This window comes from Sus scrofa, chromosome 10 (assembly GCF_054392235.1).
Source record: "Sus scrofa isolate SSC_HxYL_T2T_F1_AM1 chromosome 10, Sscrofa_HxYL_maternal_Yorkshire_Landrace_v2.0, whole genome shotgun sequence".
NCBI lineage: Eukaryota > Metazoa > Chordata > Mammalia > Artiodactyla > Suidae > Sus > Sus scrofa.
Genome location: NC_139392.1, coordinates 26,768,398 through 26,784,969, shown reverse-complemented (window position 1 = coordinate 26,784,969; position 16,572 = coordinate 26,768,398). Strand labels below are relative to the sequence as shown.

Genomic DNA, 16,572 nt, shown 5'->3' with positions numbered 1-16,572 from the left:
CGAACCTGCATCCTCGTGAAAGCTTGTCAATTTCGTTTCCGCTGCGCTACGACGGGAACACCTGGAGTAATTTTTACTCCCAGGCAGTTTACGGAATTGGAAGCCTAATGTCACACCCTGAGCAGCCATCCTGCTCTCCCATCTTGCAAAGAGAAGGGCTAAGGCTCCCGACAAAACTGCAACACCATCTGAGACAGCAGGAGGCTACCTGGCCGCACAGCGGACCCAACGTCTAGAAACTGAACCCCCAAGTGCCTGGAAAACAGAAGCCGGAGTCAGACTTGGGAGCGCCACTGAAGCCATGGGGTGGGGGAGTCACCAACACACCACCCTGGATACTGTCTCCCTTGCTGGGGCTGAAGGTGGGCAGCCAAGGCTAGGCAGTTACACAGGCAACAGCGAGTGGTGCCGAGTCAAACGTGAACCAGACCCAGGGCCGAGCGCAATCTGACAGCCCCGGTGTGTGGGGCAGCGCGGGTGATGTGCTGGCTCAGGTCCCCCCAGGCTGGAATGGCTGTGGACCAAGACAAAGGGAACCTTTTAAGGATGCAGGTGGAGCGTTCCCAGATGACACAGTGGGTACGGACCCAGTGCAGTCACTGCAGTGGCTTGGGTTTCTGCTGTGATGCAGGTTCCATCCCTGGCCCGGGAGCTTCCACAGGTTGGGGGTACGGCCAAAAAAAAAAAAAAAAAAAAAAGAATGCAAGGCAAGTGCTTTAGATGATGCCTGCCTGCCAGCGCCACATCTCCTGGAACTCAGGCAGCTCTAGGAACGGCAGGGGACCGGAAGGGACCACATCAAGCTTGGTCCAGGATCAGCCCAAGTCACAACCAAACACGGGAAGTGACTCAAAACGAATCTGTCCTTCGGGGGAGGTGAGCCTTGGGGCCGGCAGCGCACCGGGCTGGCATCCACGTCCTGATCCTCCATCTAGCTCTGGAAACGTCCACAGCTTTCCTGGAACAACCGCTCTTCGAGTCAGGACACAGCCTTCCCTGCTCACTGCTGAGGACGGACTGGTTATTCCTCGGGAACCCACCAAGCCTATAGGTGGAAGCGGTTACGCATGGGTACTTGCAAGAGGTTTGACCTCCAGTATCTCAGGCTCATATTCAGCCTGTGCTTCAGCGCTTGCTTGCTATGAAAGTGTGGTATTGGGTTCTTTTTTTTTTTTTTTAAATTATTTATTTTTGTCTTTTTCTAGGGCCGCATTCATGGCATATGGAGATTCCCATACTAGGAGTCTAATCGGAGCTGAAGCTGCCTGCCTACACCAGAGCCACAGCAATGCCGGATCCGAGCCGAGTCTGTGACCTACCCCACAGCTCACGGCAACCCCGGATCCTTAACCCACTGAGTAAGGCCAGGGATCGAACCCACAACCTCATGGTTCCTAGTCGGATTCGTTAACCACTGAGCCACGATGGGAACTCCTTTTATTTTTATTTTTTTAAAATTTTTGTTGAAATAAATGTAGTTGATTTACGATGTAGTGTTAATTTCAGGTGTAAAGTAATTCAATTATATACTTTTTTTTTCACATTCTCTATAGATTATTACAAGATACTGAATATAGTTCCATGTTCTACACAGTAGGTTCTTGTTGCTTATTATATACATGTATATACCTCCCCTTTGGTAACCATAAGTTTGTTTTCTTTCTTCTTTACTTTTTTTTTTTTTTAAACTTTTGTTTTATTTTGTTTGGAGACCCTCATTTTCTCTTCCTTTCTTAAGTTTACATGATTTTTATTTTTTCCATTATAGTTGATTTGCAGTGTTCTGTCAATTTCTACTGTACAGCAACATGATCCAGTCATACATATGCACATGCTTTTTCTCATATTATCCTCCATCATGTTCTATCACAAGTGACTAGATACAGTTCCCTGTGCTATACAGCAGGATCTCATTGCTTATCCACTCCAAATGCCAGAGTTTGCATCTATTAACCCCAAACTCCCAATTTGTTTTCTGTCTGAATCTATTTGTTTGTAAATAAATTCATTTGTATCTTTTTATTTATTTATTTATTTATTTTTTGTCTTTTTGCTATTTCTTGGGCCGCTCCCACGGCATATGGAGGTTCCCAGGCTAGGGGTCTAATCGGAGCCGTAGCCACCAGCCTACGCCAGAGCCACAGCAACGCAGGATCTCAGCCGCGTCTGCAACCTACACCACAGCTCATGGCAACACCGGATCCTTAACCCACTTGAGCAAGGGCAGGGATCGAACCTGCAACCTCATGGTTCCTAGTCAGATTCGTTAACCACTGCGCCACGACGGGAACTCCTCATTTGTATCTTTTTAGATTCCACATATAAGTGATATCATATGCTGTCTGTCTCTGTCTGACTCACTTCACTTGGTATGAGAATCTCTAGGTCCATCCACGTTGCTGCAAATGGCATTATTTCATTCTTTTTTTTTTTTTTTTCTTTTTTTTGTCTGTTGTCCTTTCAGGGCCGCACCCACGGCATATGGAGGTTCCCAGGCTAGGGGTCGAATCGGAGCTATAGCCACCAGCCTGTGCCAGAGCCACAGAAATGCCAGATCTGAGCCGTGTCTGCGACCTACACCACAGCTCATGGCAATGCTGGATCCTTAACTCACTGAGTGAGCCCAGGGATGGAACCTGCAACCTCATTGTTCCTAGTCGGATTCATTTCCGCTGCGCCACGACGGGAGCTCCTATTTCATTCTTTTTTATGGCTAATATTCCATTGAGTATCTGTACCACATCTTCTTTATCCATTCCTCTGTTGATGGACATTTAGGTTGCTTCCATGTCTTGACTACTGTGAACATTGGGGTACATATGCACCCTTTCAAATTATGTTCTTCTCCAGACATATGCCCAGGAATGGGGCTGCTGGGTCATATGGTAGCTGTAGTGGTAGTGGGTTCTGAACTTTTGTGTGTGTGTTTTTTTAGGGCCCCACCTGCAGCATGTAGGAGGTTCCCAGGCTAGAGGTCAAATCAGAACTACAACTGCCGGCCTACACCACAGCTCAGAGCAACACCGGATCCTGAACCAACTGAGCAAAGCCAGGGATCAAACCTATGTCCTCATGGATGTCAGTCAGATTTGTTTTCGCTAAGCCATGACAGGAACTCCTGAACTTTTTTTTTTTTTTTTTTTTTTTCTTAAGGGCTGCTCCCGCGGCATATGGAGATTCCCAGGCTAGGGGTCTAATCTGAGCTGTAGCCACCAGCCTACACCAGAGCCACAGCAATGCGGGATCTGAGCCGCGTCTGCAACCTACACCACAGCTCACGGCAACGCCGGGTCCCCTACCCACTGAGCAAGGCCAGGGATCGAACTTACAACCTCATGGTTCCTAGTCCAATTCGTTAACCACTGTGCCACGACGGGAACTCCAAAGAATTACGTCTTTTTTTTTTTTTTTGTCTTTTTGCTTTTTCTAGGGCCACTCCCGAGGCATATGGAGGTTCCCAGGCTAGGGGTCCAATCAGAGCTGTAGCCACTGGCCTACATACACCACAGCCACAGCAAGTCGGGATTCGAGCTGCGTCTGCGACCTACACCACAGCTCACGGCAATGCCGGATCCTTAACCCATTGAGTGAGGCCAGGGATCGAACCTGCAACCTCATGGTTCCTAGTTGGATTCGTTAACCACTGAGCCATGACAGGACCTCTCGAGGCTCAGTTTTGAAAGTGAATCAAGGCCATGGAGAGGGGGACTGACATGATGCTCTGGCACCAACCACGCTCTCCCGGCGGTGGTGACCTCCACTGCCCCGCGTGGCCACGGCCCCTGGAGCGAGCGTCAGCACAGTGCCTGCTGTGTGCAATGCATGTGGTTTGGCCGGGGCTGCAGCAGCCAGCCTGGTCTGGCCAACAAGGCGGGGGGTGGTGGTGGGGGAGAATGCACGGGGGAGAGGGATTGGGGGGAGCGTGGGCGGGGGACGCCAAGGTAAATGTTTTGAGCCAAGGACCTGCCGAATCTTAAGACTAAAGATCACCAAGTAGAAGGAACGCTAGAGAACCAGGTGACAGAATGACCGGGAACGGGAGGCCATGGACAATTAGGAACCGTGGCATCTTGGCAGTCAGCTCACCCCCCACCCCACTGCCACCCCGCCATCCACAAGATAACTAATGGTTTCGGTAACTTGTTTGTTTTTGTTTTTGTCTTTTTAGGCTGCACCTGTGGCATATGGAGGTTCTCAGGCAAGGGGTCTAATCGGAGCTGTAGCTACCAGCCTACACCAGAGCCACATCAAAGCAGGATCGGAGCTGCATCTGCGACCTACACCACAGCTCACAGCAACGCCGGATCCTTAACCCACTGAGCAAGGCCAGGGATTGAACCCACACCCTCATGGTTCCTAGTCAGATTTGTTTCTGCTGCGCCACGATGGGATCTCAGGTTTCAGTAACTTGTTAAAGACACTTTCTAAACTCCGGGTGACTGAATCACAGAACCCACTCTGTTCAACTCTCAACTGCTGAGGCCAACTGGGAATGGCTGTGGGCTGGGACCCTAACGTTCAGATTCAGTTTCTACAGACTGGCACATGGGTGGAATCAGAAAAAAGCCACAGCTTCGGAGCCCACTGCTGTAGGGTGTTCGCTGCAACATCCAGACCCAGCTGGGAAGGGAAGATGAAGACCGTGAAGATACGTCCTGGAGATCCAACCCGGCTGCATGAAAGCCAAGAAAATCATCAACCTCAACGCCCTACTGTGCCCTGATCATCAGCACCCATTCCCTCTGCAGCCTCTCTCTTTCCGGTCACTCAGCTGACTCCCACGGGGAGCGTGCAAGTTCCCCAAGGCATCAGGGAAGGGGCTGGTGTAGATACACACAGGCTACAACACCAGGGGCCTGGATGTGATGTCACCCTCCTGTACCCACTGAGAGGGGACTTCCATTGTTTCTTTCCTTTTCTTTTTCCTTTTTCACAGTGGCACCTGTTGCACATGGAAGTTCCCGGTCCAGGGGATGAATCAGAACTGCACCTGCAACTTATGCCGTAGCTTGTGGCAAAGCCAGATCCTTTCTTTTTTTTTTTTTTGTCTTTTTTGTCTTTTTTTGCTATTTCTTTGGGCCGCTCCCGAGGCATATGGAGGTTCCCAGGCTAGGGGTCGAATCGGAGCTGTAGCCACCGGCCTACGCCAGAGCCACAGCAACGCGGAATCCAAGCCGAGTCTGCAACCTACACCACAGCTCACGGCAACGCCAGATCGTTAACCCACTGAGCAAGGGCAGGGACCGAACCCGCAACCTCATGGTTCCTAATCGGATTCGTTAACCACTGGGCCACAACGGGAACTCCAAAGCCAGATCCTTAACCCACTGAGCAAGGCCAGGGATCCACCCGCATCCTCACAGAAACAACACTGGGTTCTTAACCTGCTGAGCCACAGCAGGAGCTCCCAGGACTTCTGTTGTTTTTGACGTAGTAGGAACGTGAGAAAACTCCCATCTGCTGGGTCCCAGTTTTATTTTTTATTTGTATTTTTTTTTTGTCTCTTTAGGGCCGCACCTGTGGCATTTGGAGGTTCCCAGGCTAGGCATCGAATTGGAGCTGGAGCTGCCGGCCTAACCCACAGCCACAGCAATGCCAGAACCAAGCTGCGTCTGTAGCCTACACCACAGCTCATGACAATGCTGATCCTTAACCCATTGAGCAAGGCCAGGGATCGAACCTTCGGCTCGGAACCCGAGTTGCTGTGGCTGTGGCGTAGGCCGGCGGCTACAGCTCCGATTCAACCCCTAGCCTGGGAACCTCCATATGCCTCGGGAGCAACCCTAGGAAAGACAAAAAGACAAAAAAAAAAAAAAAAAAAGATCATCCCAACACCCAGTTTTAAGCAATGTCTCTCTGACTCTGGCATTTAACCTCTGCCCTGAGGTTAAGAGTTTCCCACCGGTAGACCGCTGTCACAGACTGAACTCTGTCTGCCCGCAAAGCCTTCTGCTGAAGTCATAACCGCCAATGAGTACATTTGGAGATAAGACCTTTAGGGAGGTAATTAAGGTTACATGAGGTCACAAGGGTGGGGCCACCATCCAATAGGACCGGCGTCCTCAGAAGAAGGGAGGAGAGAGAGGGGCTCTTTCTCTCACATGGGGACACAGAGAGAAGCCAGGAAGCCAGCTCTCATCAGAAACCAACCCCGATGACACCCTCCCTGACTTTGGAATGTGAGCCTCCAGGACTGTGAGACTATTAATTTCTATTGTTTAAGGGGCCCAGCTTTTGTTGTAACAGCCTGAGTCCAGGATCATAACCATGAAATCATGAAAATTAGCTGCTTCTTTTTTCTTTCTAAGGTCGCACCGGAGCCACATGGAGGTTCCCAGGCGAGGGGTCGAATCAGAGCTACAGCCACCAGCCTACACCACAGCCACAGCCACAAAGGATCCGAGCTGCGTCTGCGACCTCCACCACACCTCACGGCAATGCCGGATCCTCAACCCACTGAGCGAGGCCAGGGATCGAAGCCGCAACCTCATGGTTCCTCATCAGATTCGTTTCCCCTGCACCACGACGGGAACTCCTAGGTTGTTCTTCATTTCGACTTGAAGACACCGGGGCACTGACCACTTCCATGATTCAGGCAGTTTGCAATTTGGGCATTTGCTAACATGGACTTTTTGATCATGATGCCACAGGCATCACAGCTGGAACACAGCATCCAACTCGGTCGGCCCGGCTCAGCAGAAAAGCTTCCAGGAGGCAAGCCCAGCGGAAGGAATTACCGCTGCTCTGACTTAGCAGCCATAGAATCCTGGAGAAACCTCATCTTTTTTACGATGCAACCAGGTTCTCTGTGTGCCTCTCATGACACGATACACAATGTTTCAGCCCTGCCAACAGCTTGGACAGCACTTTATGGAACAAAATGGGTGCGATTGGATTCGAGGGACTGGCTTCTTTTATTGGGATCATAATGCGGGAAAGGCTAATTGCAGGGCGGGAGGCGAGAGACAGGGCAGTGAGAACACCAGGGGAATGAGAGGCTGTTTCCGAGGTGTGGGTTAAAGCTCTGCCGTGTCAGCTGGCAGGAGCCGGAGCCCAGAAAAATGAGCAGAAAGTTGAGCTGTTGAACCGGAGTCTCCCTAATTAGGACCGACTGTGGGTGAGGAATGCTGAGTCGGCTGGCCACGGGTGTGTGCCTTCTCTCTCATTGCCGAGACTTCTTTTTCCCCTTTCCAGGCCTTTCTATGCCTCTCCTACTTTCTTGGGTAAGGAATGGAGAGGAGTGGGGGCGTTCCTCTCTTTCAAAGGTTTCCCAGTGAGGACACATGCATCCTTCAGAGAGTGAGAAACATCTGGGAATCAGAAGAGAAGGGAGATTCTAAGAGATGCTGTAGGATCCCCGTGGAAGGGTCAAGGGCAGCCCTCTGGAATAGAACATGCACTGGTCTCTGCTCTTCATCCCTAGAGCTGAGCTTGTCTGTTCCCTGGTCTCAGCCGCCCCTGTGCACATAGAAATAGGGATTCAACACCCAACAGGCAAATGTTTGGAAGGTTTGAACAGCTGGTAGAATAACTTTGACTTTTTTCCTCTCTGTTTTTTTCAGCTGCGCCCTTGGCATGCAGAAGTTCCCAGGCCAGGGATCCAACCTGTGCCACAACTGCAGGCCTAGTCACAGCGGTAACAATGCTGGATCCTTAACCTGCTGAGCCACCAGGGAACTCCTCTGGAGTCTTAACTTGGGCAAAAAAAAAAAAAAAAAATCTTGACAAGAAACGAAAAAGTCAGGATTCCCTGGTGGCCTAGCAGGTAAAGATCCAGCGTTGTCACAGCAGTGGCTTGGGTCACTGCTGAGGTGCAGGTTCAATCCCTGGCCTGGGAATGTCTGTATGCCTTGGACGCAGGCCAAAAAAGAAAAAAGTCACAAAATTAAGGTGTCAAGTGATAAAAAAAGATCTTTGAGTTGCGGGGCTTTCATCAGAGCCAGAAAGAGGCTCTAAGGAGAGTCAACAGGGTGCTGTCTGTCACCAATATTCCCTTCTCCTGAAACCAACACACATGTCTCGCTTTATAGATGATTGGAAAGGGGGAAAATGCTTTTTTTTTTTCTTCCTGCATTTTAGGGCCGCTCCAAGGCATATGGAGGTTCTCAGGATAGAGACTGAATCAGAGCTGTTCCTGCTGGTCTACACCACAGCCACAACAATGTTGGATCTGAGCCACATCTGTGACCTACACCACAGCTCACGGCAACAATAGATCCTTAACCCGCTGAGCGAGGCCAGGGATTGAACCTGCGTCCTCATGGATACCAGTCGGGTTCATTACTGCTGCACCACAACAGGAACTCCTAAAAATGCTATTTGATTTAACATTTCATGAGACATCTCCCGCTTCTCCCTGCCTCTTCCTTAGGGGTCTGTCCAGCAGTTCCTGAATCCTCCGCTGATGGAAAGCAAAAGATACAGCAGTGTGTGCACTTTTTTTTTTTTTGTCTTCTTAGGGCCACACCCTCGGCATATGGAGGTTCCCAGGCTAGGGGTTGAATCAGAGCTGTAGCCACTGGCCTACATACACCACAGCCATAGCAACCCCAGATCTGAGCCACGTCTGTGACCTACACCACAGCTCATAGCAACACTAGATCCTTAACTCACTGAGCGAGGCCAGGACTCGAACCTGCATCCTCATGGATTCTGGTCAGATTCATTTCCACTGCGCCATGATGGGAGCTCCATTTCTTCATTGTCTTTAAACCAATAAGGCACTAAGAGACGATGAAAAGTAGGGGAGGTTTGGGTAAGGGCCAGGAGCGGGACCTGACAAATTCCCTCTGTAAAGAATCGCACAAGTTATGATGTGAGCCTTCGAGGGCCATTCGTGCTGCTGAAGCTACTCAGCCCTGTGGCCTCAGACAAATGCAAATGCACGAATGCAGCTATGTCCCGAAAGAACTTTATTTACGGACAATGAAATCCGAATCTCATGTCATTTTCATGTGTCACAAAATGTCTTCTCCTTTTCATGTTTCCCCCCAATCACCTAAAAATGTAAAACCACTCTCAGCTTTGTAGGCCAAACAAAATCACAGGCCCAGAAGGCCAAGGTTTGCTGGCCACCAGGCTAGGCCAAATTAAAGTGAAAAAGAGACGGAAAAAAAAAATCATTTCCTCCACTGACAAGTCTGGCTCCAAAAAGCACCTCGGGGCTAAGAAGGATCTCTACGTTTATTCCCTTTTAGGGCCTCTCGGATCTAACCTGCTCCGTTTACAAGGCAAAAGACGATTTTTTTTCTACCAACAATATCACTGGTTGCATTTGACTCCAGAAAATAAAAGGTTGGAGGCTGGGGAGGGAGGAAGCAGGAGAGGAAAAGAAGAAAAAAAGGAAAAGCAAGAAGGGGAGTTCTGTGGGGGTTCAGTGGTAATGAACTTGACTAGTGTGTACAAGGACGCGGGTTCGATCCCTGGCCTCACTCAGTGGGTTGCGGATCTGCCATTGAATCTGGAGTTGCTGTGGCTGTGGTGTAGGCCGGCAGCTGAATCTCCAATTCGACCCCTAGCCTGGGAACTTCCATATGCCGTGGGTGCGGGCCTAAAAATTAAAAGAAAGAAAGAAAGAAAAAGAAAAACAAGAAGCACAAGGACTGCTTGTCCCTCGAGGCCAGGCCTCCAGTGGAGTCAGGCAAGGCCTTCAACAGGAAGTACAATTTGCTGCTTTTTTTTTTTTTTTTTTTTTGGCTTTTTAGGGCTGCACCCATGGCCCATGAAGACTCCCAAGCTAGGGGTCGAATCGGAGCTACAGCTTCCAGCCTACACCACAGCCACCGCAACACCGGATCCTTAACCCACTGAGGGAGGCCAGGGATCGAACCTGCAACCTCATGGTTCCTAGTTGGATTCACTTCCGTTGCACCACGACGGGAACTCCCATGCTTTGAAAACGATGTCTGCAGTTGACAGAAGCACAAGCCCTTTTCTGTTAGAAGCAGGGATCCTGTGCAAGGACAACCGGACGCACGCGTCCCGGCGCTTCCTTCACCACCATGGTAACAACATCCTGCATGTGAACAAGCCACCTTCATCTCCCGATGGCAAAGAGCCCCAGGAGAGCAAGGCGAGTAGCAGAAGCCGGGAAAGGGGACGGCACCTGCCCGGGTCACAGGCTCCGCGTACTCTGAGCCATGTCTGGCCAGGGCTCTGGGCCAGGCGGCTGGTGTCAGCGCCGAGCCATCTATAAACACCTTGGGCCTGAAAGCTGCTCATCTGGGGACCAGGTTCCCAAGCTGCTCGTCACTCTCCCCTTTGGGCTTCTCAGTATCGCATTTAGTCTGTTCGCTTCAGCATCCCTGGCTCTCCGTTATCACCTGCTTCCTCTTTGGCGCTATTAAAATATTAAATTGGAAAGTCTGCTTTCCAACTTCCTCCTAGGGCTTCCACATACAGGGAAAGGACCATCTTTTTTCTTTATTTCATTCTATTGCTTTTTTAGGGCTGCATCTTCAGCATATGGAGGTTCCCAGGCTAGGGGTCAAATCAGACCTAAAGCTGCCAGCCTACGCCACAGCCACAGCCACGCCGGATCTGAGCCCTGCCTGCGACCTACACCACAGCTCACGGCAATGCCGGATCCTTAACCCACTGAGTGAGACCAGGAATCGAACCTGCATCCTCATGGATGCTAGTCAGACTCTATTCCGCTGAGCCACGATGGGAACTCCTAGAGGTTGTATTTTTCTTGTGCTTAGTCAGGTTTAGCACGTGCATGTGAAAGAATTAGAGCCATCGAGTTTACAATTAATCTTCCTACAGGCATAGAGTTAGAGGTGGTGTCACTGTCCCCCAAAGGGACAAGTGAAATGATGTCCGCATGTGGCTCCACAGCTGGTGGCCACTGGCCTCCGCTGAACATAAGATGCGCCTGACTCTAAAGCGCCCATGTTTAACCACAGCATAGACTATAAATACTCTTGTCCTGAGAGAGACCCGGCTGGTCGCAGACTTGCAAAACTAAATCGGGCGTTTGCGCCGGTCCCTAGGGACCCATCTGGCGGTACTCCTGCACTGCGTTATTTGGCAGCTTTCCAGACGGTGCTGCCCTGGAGGCCAAGGTCACTCATGGTTCCAGGGCCCTTCGCACAAGACGGGGTCTCCAGGTCAAACTTAACCTGGTCCACCCACCGCTTTTACAGTGCAGCTGATGACTGAGCCTGGGGATGGAGAAACATGAGGAAGCAATGGGGCTGGGCCTGGACTGCAAAGGCCCGGAAACCCAAGCACAGCCATCCCGAGAGGTCCTGCTTCTCAGGAACTAGAGGAGGGGTTGGGCACCAGGGGAATGCAGGCGGCCCGCCGGGCAGACCCTGCTTTTACAAAGGGGGAGGGCAAACACGCCCCCATCCTGCCCCTGCCCCTGCCACAGAGTGGGTGGGAAGGGCAGGGGCAGCTCAGGTGCCTTGGCCCTGGGTGGGTGGGCTCTGTGAACCCCTGCCTGGGATCCCTCCCTTGAGGAAAGTCACCGGAACCCCATGCGGCCCATCTCTTGGACGTCGCTTTGCAAAATACCATCATGACGGTAAAAATCAAACACCTCTGAAGGCGAGGACCAAGATGCTGGTGGAGGCCCGCAGTGGACACGGTGTGGGGACACCTGCCTCCCGCTGGGCTGCCTGTGGCCACCCCAGCAGGAGTCTGTAGGGCTTTTCTGCTGCCATGTGTCCCTCCCAGGACCCTTCCAGGTCGGCCAGCAGCCCACGTGGCACCTCGCCCACCCACTCCTGCACCATCAGTCAATGTCTGGGGGGACCTGGCCCACTTCTGTTCTCTTCTTTCTGATTCTCTCCCTTCCTGCTGGCTCCTTCCTGCTCTCTTCTTTCTGATTCTCTACCCTGGCATTCACCTACCTGGAGGTGCCAAGGCCAGGTCTGGGTAGGCAGTCTGTGCTGGAAAGGGACACCAGGCCTGGGGGGTAGGGGGGAGCAGGGAGATAAGAGGACAGCTGCCAGTTCCTGATTACAGAACCGTTTGGCCGTGGTGACAGCAGAGCTTCTGCGAGAGCTGGCCTCAACCTACTCTCACACCAGACCTGCCATTCCTGTGACCCCCAGAAGAACATTTTTTGCGGCCAAGAGAGAATCATTTTCCGATCAGTCACAAAGACGGTCCAAGTAAAAAGAATTTCTCATTAGCTTTGTGCCCCCTTTTTCAGATCCCCAGAGGATGAAGGATAAGAAATAGTGGATGAGCTGGAAGAGAAACCTATTAGTCTGGAGAAGGAATTTTTCTTCAGGGGCAAAATGCAAAGAATTTCTATATACATCGTCAGGTGAGGGCAAAACACTGAAAAAGTAAGCAGCCAGGAAGTGGGGATTCTGAGGCTTTATAACCAAGAATGTTCTGGGGAGTCTGCTTTATTTGGCTTCAGCCCAGGACAACAGCAGCCAGAGAGGCCCCAGGTGCAGAGGGCCTGCGTGGACAGCTTGGAGAAGGATGTGGCACGAAGGAAGGACTGATGGAGCGGTTTTCTTCCAGAATTAACAAGGCGTGAGGCTTTCAAATGCCTGAAAACATGATTATAGTGCTATCATCTAGATAATCTCTAGAAAAACACTGGAAAACTATAGATCAAAACACTTTTATATAGGCTCTGAATCACATCCTCATTTGTGCATTTCCCCCTTCATTTTCAGTCTGTTCCTTGGAACATTTTAACTTTTTTTTTGTTGTTGCATTTTAGGGCTGCGCTCTTGGCATATGCAGATTCCCAAGTTGGGGAGCCAATCAGAGCTGTAGCTACTGGCCTACACCACAGCCACAGCAAGCCAGATCCGAGCTATGTCCGAGACCTACACCACAGCTCACAGCAATGTCATATCCTTAACCCACTGAGTGAGGTCAGGGATCGAACCCTCATCCTCAGGGAAACTAGTTGGATTCGTTTCTACTGAGTCATGATGGGAACTCCTGGCACATTTTAACTTTAAGAGGCAGCTTCTAACTCTTTAGAGGCTACTTTTTCATGCTGGACCTATTCCGCCCGCCCTCCATAATTAAAAACAAAACCCCAAAGCCTTTCCCTTCCAGGAGCCTCTTCCCCATTTCAGGCACCAAGGTTCCCTTTAATGACTTCACCTTACAGTCATATAGGAACTCATGCGGGTAGCACATTAGTTGCCAGATTTCACAATCCACACCACCCGGCTTCTTCTGTTATTGCATCTAAATCAAACTAAGAATTCAAATAATTCCTTAGCCTACATCTGGCCACAGAACCCAGAGGAGTTCCTACTCTGGACCAATGTTGATTACCAGTCTTTACTGACCCTTTAGAACAAAGATAAAAACTATGTTAAGCTAAAAGTAAGTATACACTCCATTCATATTGAGCTTTTTCACCTATTCTGTGGGAAAGTTTAATTTCTTTGGTTTTTCTTTGGGTTTTTTAGGGCCGCACCTGCAGCATATGGAAGTTCCCAGGCTTGGGGTGAGTCAGAGCTAAAGCCTCTGGCCTACAGCATAGCCACAGCAACGCCAGATCCGAGCTTCGTCTTCAACCTACACCACAGCTCATGGCAACACCACGTCCTTAACCCTTCGTCCTCGTGGGATGCTAGTCAGATTCGTTAACTGCTGAGCCATGAAGGGGACTCCCAAAAGGTTTAATTTTTACTTTACTAGGATAAAAGGATTTCTGTGTGTGTGTCAATAGTTTCTAATGCTGAGAATGGTTGAAATGTATCCTGTACAAAATATTAGCTGGGCAATAGTCAGGCAAGGTATTAAGTAGCAAGTTGTCTTTGAATTCTTTTTTTTTTTTTTTTTTAGGCCTGAACCTGTGGCATATGGAGGTTCCCAGGTTAGGGGTCGAATTGGAGCTGTAGCTGCTGGCCACAGCCACAGCCACATAGGATCCAAGCTGCATCTGTGACCCACACCACAGCTCACGGCAACACTAGATCCTTAACCCATTGATCGAGGCCAGGGATCGATCCCGCAACCTTACGGTTCCTAGTTGGATTCGTTTCCGCTGCGCCACGACGGGAGCTCCTGAATTCTCATTGTTGATGTTTAAAGGCACTAATAATGTCTCTAAAGTTTTGTCTCAACGTTATTCCTCTGTTCCTTTTTTTTTTTAAACATTATAACTGATACTCCATTTTAATACTTTGGTAATATTCTACTGAAACAAACCAATCACATGGGTTTTAGTGCTTATTTGATTTTCAGAGCCCATTAGACATGGTGAATGACATGGAGTGTTTCCCCATTGAAAAAAACTGGTTACATTTGTTCTATTGGGATTTCTAATAAGAAATCCATATATTTGGTCTTCGACTCCAATTCTGGCACAGAGCCCCTAAAAAGTCCTAGGGATTTCCTAAGTGAAAAGAGCATTAAAGCATCTTTTGTTCTGTGAGTGAGGTGACTCTGGGAACCCACCTAAGGGTGGGGACCCGTGGCCAGGAAAACCAGCCTTGTGATGAGGGGAGAGCAGAAACTGTCAGCCCCACCCCCACCCAGCCCAGCCTCGGGGGAGGGGACAGGGTTGGAGGTTGAACTAAAGGCTAATGATTTAATCAATCATGCCTCTGTAGCGAAGCTTCCACAAAAACCTAAAAGGATGGGGTTCGAGAGGTCCCGGGTTGGTGAGCACTTGGGGTGCAGAGAGTGAGGCTCAGCATGGAAGCTCCACCCCTTTTCCACACCTGGCCCTGCAGGTGGCTGGTGCAGCTGTCACCTGTGCTAAGGAGCTGTGTAACTTAATAAGCAGTATTTCCAAGTGTTGTGAGCCACTCTCACAAACTGAAGCCGAGGAGGCGACTGTGGGAACCACCAACCGACAGCAGGTGACAGATCAGGGGACAGGTGTAGCTGCAGCTGGAGTCTGACGTGGGCGAGGGCAGTCCTGGAGGACGGAGCCCTCGCCCTGGGGCACGTGATGCATCTCCAGGGAGAAAACATCCGGACTGAGCTCCCCGTGGAGTCAGAGAACTGCCTGGTGCGAGGAGATGCCCGCACATCAGAACTGCTGTCAGAATCGAAGGTGAGAGCGGAGTTCGCGTTGTGGCACAGCGGAAAGGAATCTGACTAGCAACGATGAGGACTCCATTCAATCTCTGGCCTTGCTTGGTGGCTTAAGGATCCTGTGTTGCTGTGGCTGTGGCTCTGATTGGACCCGTAGCCTGGGAACCTCCGTGTCTCCATAGGCTGGGGGTACGGCCCTTAAAAAAAAAAGAGGTCAGGAGCAAATAAAACTGCATCCTGTGGCACAATGTCCCCTCCCAGACCATGGGTTAAAGGTGGAAGCAGACAGAGCTGAGAGGGTTACGCCGGGCGATCTGGCGTCTCATCACTCAGGACATGACGGGGGGAATTCTGACTGCAGGCTGCAGTGTCCTGCCAGCTAGGCACCCACCAGCTTCTCCTCATCTCACACTCACCCCCACTCACGGCGACCTGGCTCAGTCCCTCGGCTTCCCTGACATCTCTGTGGCCAGGGTTCCAGGATCTGGGCGCTGTAAATTCACTTAGGACTTTTTGTCCTCCCTTTAACCTTGTCAGTCACTCCTAAGATCCTCCCCTTTGTCAGCCTCGGTGGCCACCTGCCCTCGTGTCCCTCCTTTTCCTGCTCAGGCTCCTCTGTTGTCCCCTATCTTCTTTTGTATATGCACCCTTTGGGTCCATCTGCCCACAGCCCTGGGGGTGCTGTCCCTTCCAGAACCGGGCAAGAGAACTAGACAGAAGGGCAGAGGAGATGCTGGGTAAACACTTGAGAATGAATGAATCAAGGGCTCAAGGTAAAATACCGTCCCCGGAGTGGATATGGCTGAGAATGCCACCAGGCCTTGTGGAAAAAGAGCTGTCAAACTGGCAAAGGGTTTTGGAGCTTTGGCTTGAGGTCCCAGGGTTGGCGAGGTCCTTAACAACCACAATGCCCTGTGTTTATAACACTGATGAAAGCCGCCCTCTGTGGCACTTGCCCGAAACAGCTTAAATTCTGAAAGTCCGCACAGAACTTCCGGGGAAGTTGAGTGTGAGTGGCGAACGAGCGCTCCCGGAACTCCAGGCCCTGCAGTCGGGGTGACAAGCACTTTCCTGGCCACGTGGAGCACATGGCATCTGGGTGGCTCTGTCCTTTTGAAGGGGGTCACCAGGTCGTCTTTCCAGTTCCAGACAGAAGTCAAATGTAAGGCCACCAAGTTTTCCCATCGGACACCACGTGGTGGAATTTAATTAAATAGGGGCCTCCTCCAATCACCCACTTCCAGGCTGCAACTTAATATGGTGCAATTGCTTCTGCTTCCTCCCTTTATAATGTCTGCCGTGGGGCTCATCAACTCTGTCCCATAGGATGGCCCTCGGTACTCATACCTCTGTGGCTCCCAAAGAGACACTCATTTTCTTTTTGCTTTTTAGGGCCACACTTGAGGCATATGGAAATTTCCAGGCCAGGGATCAAATCAGAGCTGCAGCTGCTGGCCTATACCACAGCTTGCAGCAACACCAGATCCGAGCCACATCTGCGACCTATGCCGCCAGATCCTTAACCCGCTGATTGAGGCCTGGGATCGAACCTGCATCCTCATGGATACTAGTTGGATTCGTAACCTGCTGAGC

At 50.6% G+C, this 16,572-nt stretch overlaps 1 protein-coding gene and 1 long non-coding RNA gene across 8 annotated transcripts in view; both read right to left on the bottom strand.

The window, feature by feature from the left end:
• NAV1 (neuron navigator 1) overlaps positions 1-16,572 on the bottom strand; it is a 219,227-nt gene that overhangs the window by 38,634 nt on the left and 164,021 nt on the right. The window lies entirely within an intron of this gene.
• LOC146398871 (uncharacterized) lies at positions 9,792-16,256 on the bottom strand. Its single transcript, XR_014817574.1, has 3 exons — positions 11,843-16,256; positions 10,558-11,802; positions 9,792-10,511 (listed from the first exon to the last, which is right to left on the bottom strand). It is a non-coding gene; the product is annotated as an uncharacterized LOC146398871 (long non-coding RNA).